The following is a 7,242-nucleotide window of genomic DNA, read 5'->3' on the forward strand; positions in this document are numbered from 1 at the left end:
AGATATTCTTGGTCCACTCGTGAAATGGTCGTACTGGAAAATCCACAATTCATCGCTACCTCGGTGATCTGTGTCCCATCAGTCATGCGCTGACTATAACACCGCATTCAAACTCACTTCCATCTTGATAACCTGCCATTGCAGCACCAGTAACCGATGTAAGAACTGCGTCACACACTTGTTGTCTTATATAGGCGTTGCTGACCGCCGCACCGTGTTCTGCCTGTGTGCACATCTCTGCATTTAAATACGTATGCGTATACCAATTTCTTTGGCGCTTCAGTGTATTTGTATGTGTGTGTGTTTGTTTGTATTTGTGTGTGTGTGTTTGTAGGTCTCCAACCATAATACAATAGGTTTAACGGAGTTACACTGATTACGTTGTAGTTACTACGGAAGTTACAGGTTACAAGGGGTGGAGATCACAGTTACCCACTTCTGCAGAATTTATATGGTGGGAAACGTATTGAGCTGATTTTGTTCTGTGTGAAAATGATCTTCTAATTTTTTAAACGCTATCGAATGTCTTTGAAAATTCTTAAGTGTTCAATTTTCTTCAGAGTTCTAGAATCTGAAATGCAATGCTTTGGGAAGATCTCGAATAATGGCCGCAATCTCCAGTGATGTGGAACTGGAACTGTTTAGTGCTAAGGTAGTTTTAAGTAACAAAACCAAAGGAAACGGAATGGTAGGCCAACCACAGAAAGTACACGGGAAAGTTCAAGATTACTTTGTTCTGGTCGTTTTAGTCTTTCAAAATGGTTCATATGGCTCTGAGCACTATGGGACTCAACTGCTGTGGTCATTAGTCCCCTAGAACTTAGAACTAGTTAAACCTAACTAACCTAAGGACATCACAAACATCCATGCCCGAGGCGGGATTCGAACCTGCGACCGTAGTGGTCTTGCGGTTCCAGACTGCAGCGCCTTTAACCGCACGGCCACTTCGGCCGGCGTTTTAGTCTTTGATAATACATACGATTGAAGTCGGTTCGATTACGTTAATAATGAATATATCCAAGTTTTAGTGAGAATGAAAATAAATAATTTCTGTAAACCAGTAATTTCCAGAGTTGAAATTTAAACGAAGAGAATGTTTGAGTTACTACTTTTCAGAATTTAGATTTAAAGTAGAGAGTATGCACATGTCATGAATGATTTCACGACGTGCCAGGACGGTATAAAAAATGAAACAGGTAAACAGCATGAAAAAGCACTTGTTCAGAAACGGAAATAATGTCAACGAATGAGATCGACTTGGGCAGATATGTCTATTGACAAACAGCGTGACAGAACACGTAATCGTTTTCTGTCTGCAAAATTCTTTCATTTTTGTAATTTGGAGATGAAGATCTGTCACATGCTTCGATAAAAGTGGTGTTGTTACGTACGTATATGGACAGAAATGACTGAGCAAATTTTTAATATTCAGATCGCTTGTCTCTCGACCGTACTATAAAAATATCCTCTCCCGTTGGGTGACTGTTATTGTTGCCGACGGAAGACGAACTATATTAACTAGAGTCTCAAACAAAATTTTATTTAGGTTCTTATTAACTTGCACGGCAGTCGTTGTAACATAAATCTACGTATATTTGAATAAAAACACTCTCCTGCAGTAGATAAAAACTTTAAACACCGTCGTTACCTTCGTTTTACAGACTACGAAATTAGCGAACGGCAAAGAAAGCCTTAATCTGCGCAAATGCTTCGTCGGCAATGTTAAGTACTCCTCGCGAAGAAAGAGCATTTGCATCGCGAAGAGCTCCCAGTGATAAGGATGCAAATGAGCCTTGAGGACACAGCACCTTCCCAGGCAGATGTTACAAAGCGGCTTTCTCTGCCACCGCAGTCCTCCATAGTGTACCCGCCGCACCCACTGGAATATCTCAGCTTTCAGCTGGAATTCCGCACTGAAACCAGAGCCTGCGCAAGGAGAGGTTCAGGAGCCCAGTTCAGGAGCCCACCACAGGGTGTCCTCTATTTACGTGGGGCTCCGTATTGTGCTGACAGCAGGCACAACTCGGGTGCCTTTTATTTGCGTGAGTCTCAGGTTCCATTGGCTGCCGGGAGAGTGACGAAAGCGAAAAAGGGTTTCTTCCTTATCGCCAGCGGTACAAAACAGTTCACGACAATGGGGGTTTCTTCGGGTCGGGAGACATTCGGTTGCATTCCTGTTGTTTGAAGGAAATATTGCGCTAACGTACACAGTCTATTGTAAGCATTTTATATGGTGTTTCAAACTGTATCATCCAGTCTCCTGTGCCGGCCGAAGTGGCCGTGCGGTTAAAGGCGCTGCAGCCTGGAACCGCAAGACCGCTACGGTCGCAGGTTCGAATCCTGCCTCGGGCATGGATGTTTGTGATGTCCTTAGTTAGGTTTAAGTAGTTCTAAGTTCTATGGGACTAATGACCTCGGCAGTTGAGTCCCATAGTGCTCAGAGCCATTTGAACATCCAGTCTCATGAAATTATATCTAGTATATGAATGTCAGAAGTTGGTGGCCAGTTTTAGTTTACGTCTTGAAATTCAACGTTTACTTTGCGTCTTTTGTAGGTCGGCGGACCATGTGTTTGCGGTAGTGGTTTCCTGCTTTTAATCACATAGTGTCGCTGCCCGTGTTTCTAGTGAGGCAGCTAGGACAAATTTGTTTCTAGCAAAAAATGACAGTACTTGCGCTCTATTTTGAAACGAGGTGTAGAGTGACGTTCTTTGGCTCTATGCATAATGATACCTAACGTCTTGGTTTTCGGATTCAGTTTCTGCGCGACTCGTCTCAAGAGCTCCACCAACAGAGTGAGTGTTGACCCAAAATAAATATATACATAGCCCTACATTATGATCTGCCAGGAATCACTCAAGATCGATTTCAGCCACCTAGGGCAAATCTTTCAACTTGAAGTCACTTCGGTGACTTAGGTGCCTGTAATCTACCACAATATTCCTACAAAAGAAAGGTAACCTGCAGTTGAACGTGTCGTTCATGCCTTATTTGTAACTGATCGACAGTCGTTTACTTACGCTGCTGTCACATTCCCTGACTACAGGCAACGTGCATCAGGCCACGTATCTCTACTCAGGTCTGAAACACATCCCAGTTTTATAGAAATAAAATGTAGGCAGAAACAACCTAAGCCAAGAAAGAAGCGAATTTAGTCAGCGTCCCGTACTATAGCATGGCGTCTGATAAAAATTGAAAGAAGCCTATGTAAATATAACGTACAAGTTGGCTTGAGAACTGAAATTACATTGGGACAGTGGGTTCGTCAGCCAACGGCCCTGCCGCAGTGGTAACACCGATTCCCGTCAGATCATCGACGTTAAGCGCTTTCGGGCTGGGCAGGCACTTTAGAAGGTGACCATCTGGCCAGAACAGCACTGTTGGCAAGCGGGTCGTACTGAGCCGTTTTGAGGCAAACTGATGAGCTACTTGATCGAGAAGTAGCGGCTCTGGTCTTCTAAACTGACATACGACAGGGAGAGTGGTGTGCTGACCACATGCCCCTCCATATCCGCAGCCAGTGACGCCTGTGTTCTGAGGATGACACGGCAGCCGGTCGGATCCGTTGGGCGTTCATGGCCTGTTCGGACGGAGTTTAGTAGAGGGTTCCTCATAATGTTTCACATGGAAAGAATAAGCTCTTGCAGTCCGGTATTTATTACGATAAAGCGTTATGACTGTGAAGAGAACTACCTGGGACACATTACTCGAACACTGAAACTCGCTTTAATCAACGTACGGTTTCATAAAGCAAAACTTCGTTAGCTACGCATTTATAGAGATTTTGCTTAGAGCAAAGAGAAGCTTTATCGTGAAGGGATTGAGGAAGTTTATACTGGTGAACAAACATGAAGTGTTGCGAACAATGGTGACATACCAGCAACAAATTTATTCAATTTCGGTAACACAGCATCATGTAAGCTGCGGTAAGGTTCTACAACTTTTCCTTCTCTGTGCAGCCGGTCGGTGTGGCCAAGCGGTTCTAGGCGCTTCAGTCAGGGACCGAGTTATCGCTACGGTCGCAGGTTCGAATCCTGCCTCGGCCATGGATGTGTGTGATGTCCTTAGGTTAGTTAGGTTTAAGTATTTCTAAGTTCTGGGGGACTGACAACCTCAGATGTTAAGTCCCATAGTGCTCAGAGCCATTTGAAACATTTCTCTGTGCTGCTCGTGCAACAAGTCATTTTCTTGCAAACCTATGAACTCCACCTTTGTTGAATTGGCACATGAGAAATGATACAGTTAGACACAATGCGGAACAAAAGAATGTCACTCTCAACGGCGAGCTAAAAGGGCTTGAGAAGAATCTTAACGAACAGAATGAATTTTTACTTAACGCCTACTGTTAATGTTTACGAGGACTTGCCACAGTAGATGCGCAATGCCTGATGTTCTTCCTCGTTCCACAAACATGAATTTCTTTATCATGCTTCTTGGCCGTAGAGGAACGTACTCGGTGTTGTCTGCAGCCTATGACATGCATAAGCATACTAATGCATCGATCGTCACTCGACCTGCTAAGGTAGGTGGCGCACTCTAGTGGCCACTTTGTTGTTTGTCCAACATAATTATCTCTAAACGCCTTTCAATCTGCCGTTTTTGCCGCAAACTATAGGTATTTTTCACCTGTATTTCATCTGTTCTCCTCTCAGTTTTTTTTTTTAAATCACAATATCAGTATTACGTACATGTTCATTCTTACACATTAAAATGAAGACCAATTCTTAAAATTGTACTTTAACAGATGGAAGATTTACACTAGACTGATTACATATGTTCACTAAATTTACACTGTCTCTTAAAGTATACTAACGAAAATGAAAATGATCAATGCGCTCTGGACTGCGATATTGTTTTTTAGATTTGTATTTTATCATTTATTGTAAAAGGCATCTCATCTCATTTACTGAAATGTATAAAATTATCAGGTCTTTTAATTCTTGATGTCATTACTTATTTTATTTTATTTATTAGTGGAGGAATCTCTTTGAGGCTATTTCATTGTACTAGCGTATAAGCTATGCCCACGTGATGTGACTATTCCAGAAAATTTTAAACCTATCCACATCCACCGTATTTAACATTAGTTGAGAAACTGCACTTTGCGGTAAGAGGTATGCGTGGATTCTCATACTATTTTGTTGTTGGTCGTTCAACCTCTGATGGTAGTGTCTGTAATATCAAACTTTTGTAATTATTGTTTTTTCCTCTTTTTCTTGTTCAAGCTACACCTGGAAATATCTTCAGTGCAGACTGAAACCAGTAGTCGGTAATAAGAAGAGTGGTCCACAGTGACTTTATTTGTTAAAGAGATATATTCTGTGAATTTTGGAAGTCATAGTTTCACAGATACATTTTTTTAAAATCTTACTACAAGTTTCATGCGATGTCGAATCATACAGTTTCACTGTTTGGTCGAAGATGGGGCTACTATCATAAAACTAGTTGCTAGAACGGAAAATAAATAAAACGAAACCAAATTAAAACTGTGTGCCGGACCGAGATTCGAACACGGGATCGTTGGCTTTCACGCGCAAGTGCTCTACCATCTGAGCTACCCAAACACGACCCACGCGCCGTCTTCAAAGCTTTACTTCCGTCAGTACCTCGTCTCCTACCTTCCAAACTTTACAGAAGGTCTAGTGCGAAACTGGCAGGACTAGCACTCCTGAAAGAAAGGATATTGCGGAGACATGGCTTAGCCTCAGCCTGGGGGATGTTTCCAGAATGAGATTTTCACTCTGCAACGGAGTGTTTGCGCTGATATGAAACTTCCTGGCAGATTAAAACTGTGTGCTGGTCCGACACTCGATGTCGGGACCTTTGTCATTTGCGGACAAGTGCTCTTCCATCTGAGCTACCCAAGCACGACTCACGCCCCGTTCTCACAGCTTTACTTCCGCCAGTACCTCGTCTTCTACCTTCCAAACTTTACAGAAGCTCTCCTGCGAACCTTGCAGGACTAGCACTCCTGAAAGAAAGGATATTGCGGTGTCATGATTTACCCACAGACTGGGGGATGTTTCCAGAATCAGATTTTCACTCTCCATGGTTCGCATTAAAGCTTCTGTGAAGTTTGGAGTGTAGGAGACGAGGTACTGGTGGAAGTAAAGCTGTGAGGACGGGGAGTGAGTCGTGTTTGGGTAACTCAGATGGTAGAGCACTTGCCCGCGAAAGGAAAAGGTCCCACGTACGAGCCTCGGTCCGGCACACAGTTTTAATCTGCAAGGAAGTTTCATATCAGTGCACACTCCGCTGCAGAGTGAAAGCCTCATTCTGAAAACGATACCAGCCTAGCTGTGAGATGCCTATTTCGGAAACAAATTATCAGGTATGGTCTTAGTATATAAGCTCTTTCTCAAAATAATGGAGAAGATAACGAAGACAGTAAGGTAAGGAAATATTTCTCTCATCTCTACATATCAGGCGGTTAACGTAACCTGTACAGAGCGATGGTATGCTTTGAATGCAATATCTTCGTGCTGTCCTTCGAGTCATATGAAATCACACAGCCTGCAGTACAGAGAATGAAGTCGTTCGTCAGTGTCATAAATACTGGCAAATTTTTTATCAATTTAATAAATGTATACGATGTATTGTGTAGCGTAAAGCATCTGAAGTGATTTCTGTTTTGCACACTCGCCCTCCGTTTGTATAGTAGGATGATTCGAACTTCTATGTCCCATTTCGTTTAAGTAGTCACCTACTGCGTTTGGCCCTACACCTAATATTCACTCCGTATTGATAAAATAGCTGTCTTCCTGGACTCGGGTAGGCGCACCAGCCCCGGATCGAATCCGCCTGGCGGGTTAACGACGAGCGTCCATGTGCCGGCCAGCCTGGATGTGGTTTTTAGGCGGTTTTCCACATCCCACTAGGTGAATACCCCACGCCTCAGTTACACACGTCGCAGACATTTGAAACACATTCGCACTATTTCATGATTTACACTAGACGCAGGCAGATGGGTTATACTGATTCTGTTCAAATGGTTCAAATAGCTCGGAGCACTATGGGACTTAACTTCTGAGGTCATCAGTCCCATAGAACTTAGAACTACTTAAACCTAACTAACCTAAGGACATCACACACATCCATGCCCGTGGCAGGATTCGAACCTGCGACCGTAGCGGTCGCGCGGTTCAAGACTGTAGCGCCTAGAACCGCTCGGCCACTGCGTCCGGCACTGATTCTGTCCCGGACGGGTTCAAGGTGGTGGCAGGAAGGGCATCCTGCCACCCC

Source organism: Schistocerca piceifrons, chromosome 5 (genome assembly GCF_021461385.2).
Source record: "Schistocerca piceifrons isolate TAMUIC-IGC-003096 chromosome 5, iqSchPice1.1, whole genome shotgun sequence".
In the NCBI taxonomy this organism is placed as follows: Eukaryota; Metazoa; Arthropoda; class Insecta; order Orthoptera; family Acrididae; genus Schistocerca; species Schistocerca piceifrons.